We start from the raw sequence: 2,500 nt of genomic DNA, 5'->3' as shown, positions 1-2,500 counted from the left end.
GCTTTTTAGCTTATTTTTGCCATTCTCCCAACACTGTACCTCACTTATCGGGCCTTCATTGCATTTGCATTTCATACACTAATTCCGCATAACTATGGTACCACAATTGAATAAACCGCGAATTACGAATTATTTTTCGCACTCTTGTGTGCTGTACCTTGGAGGTTTTGACATGACATCACATCTATTTCTTTCAAACAGAGATAGCGCACTTACCACTTATCAGACGTTCCAGGCTTGCTAACTCCGCATTCTCTATCAGCTATTCACATATTCATGGTATTTTTTCAGTTTGCCCCGATCTTGGCTATCAATCCGCATCTTTCTTTTCAGAAGGACGAGATCGGCCACGCAATTGAAACTTCATTGTCTAATCATTCATATGTATAATTAATCTCGAGCTCAGACAGCATTTCCTAACGGGACGAGCTCAAATTGGCGCATAATCTTATCGACCACAAGCATGGTCTACATACAATTATTTATTAAAGTAAATCACTAATTCCGCAACAGAACGACCGCTAGGTGAAAGTTATAATCATTTTTTCTTTCAGCTCTTATCAACATTATTGTTTTTTCCAGTCTCATCCGATCTGACTCAGGTCGCGCCTTCTATTCAATTGAAGGACTGGGTCCAGTTGATATTCAGATTATTTTTTCTCTCTCTCTCTTTCATAAGCACATTCATCTTTTTTATCCACTTTGCCCCAAATCTTGACTTCAAGTCACGCCAATTTAAAGGATTAGATATGGTTGGTAATTTAGTTATTATTTTTTGAAGGACTAGATTCAGTTGGTGAATGGAAGAACCACATCATAACTTTTTTTTCTGCATACTAATCAATTATCACAGCAGTCACGTATTTTGCACATAGTTTATCCCCCGATGAATCCGGTCTGCTACTGCGTAAATATTGTCAGCATATAACATGAACTCAGGTAATATGCCAAATCATGTTACTAAATTGCAGATATGATTATTTTTTAATATGAAAAACTAATTTCGCTATACCTTGCAGATAGTTACTACATCTGCTGTCGACTACCAAGTCCATTCTATGCTGTATGCATGCGGCTCGTGATGCATTCAACTCGAAGCATTATTGCAATTTCGGGTCCATCGTAGAAACCAGGACGCTTAAAGATTTTCCCCAGTCTTATCTTGGACCAGATAACTAACTTGTAACATCTGATGATTCAAGCTTGCTCTCCGTTCAAGCCTCCTCTAATTACTCCGACAACTGATCATTACCGAAGCCGCGTGTTGGTTGCATCACACTACGAGCAAGTTACCGCATCAATCGATGCTTATTCGCAAGTCGTACTTTTGTATCTTTTTCATCATATTTACCGTTATTGGATATCTGCCTATTTATGACTACATCTATAACTTAGCATAACTCACTTGCTATTTTTTATTATTTTTGAATGTTATGACATTACAATATTATGTTGATAAGTAACAATAATTTCATATATATGTAATGATACATTTTCAATTTTTAGTGAATATTATATAAACCTACTTAATTCATAACTAATAACATGCACCAATTTATAGTGAATATTATAAAAGCCTACCTAGTTCATAACTAATAGCATAATACCTTATGCACTAGTTACGTGTATAAACTTTTTAAAATACGATAGTGATGGATTCAGAAAGGCATGTCAACCAGACGAGTCAATGCTGTAACCAGCGCAGCTCATCTCGAAGCCTGCATTGATTGCACAACCGTGTGATTTAGTACACTAATCGACACAGCATTTCCTGATCTCTTTGTATGTTTTCAAGAGCTCCACTGATCACGGATCTCCTACTTTCTCTGATAAGTATCGCTGATTTTGGCATTATTATTTCTTTATATTTAATATTCTTACCAATTTGAGGTAGCATGGGTGAGCAATATTAAGGTCTTAATTGTATATGAATATGTGCAGAATATACATAAAAGGAAATATAAAATGATAAAACTTAAAAAATATCTATAAGCACTTAAATCTCCATATCATGTGACCTCAGTGACTGTCTCTTAATAATTCCCTGCAGGTCGCGAGATGCTTCGACCTTAGGATATTTGAACTACCAATTACCTGGCTACTAATCCAATAGACCACGCGACCCACTAGAAAATTGTCTAACCAGATGCCTTACAGCTATCATGGAAGTTACCTATATGCACATAGCAGAGTAGTGATAAGCTATCACTGCTCTGCTATGTGCATATAGGTCAGAAAGGTAAAATTTGTATTTTTATTTGTTTGTATATATTCATATATATTTATTTATTTATACAAAGATATGTGAATTTCTCTCTCTCGTGTTCGTCTCACCACCATTCATTCATCCCAAATTCGAGTTCATCTCACCGCCATTCATTCATCCCGATTTCATGGCTGTAAACCCAACGAGGCCCAATAACGATCGCCACTTATGTCAGACCACAACTAATTTGCTTCTTCTCGATTTTAATAAGATGTTAAGCTATAACAACCACCC

The sequence above is a fragment of the Penaeus japonicus genome, unplaced genomic scaffold (genome assembly GCF_977035675.1).
Source record: "Penaeus japonicus unplaced genomic scaffold, GWHDUDI00000001_assembly GWHDUDI00000037, whole genome shotgun sequence".
Lineage (NCBI taxonomy): Eukaryota > Metazoa > Arthropoda > Malacostraca > Decapoda > Penaeidae > Penaeus > Penaeus japonicus.
This window is presented reverse-complemented; position numbering follows the sequence as displayed.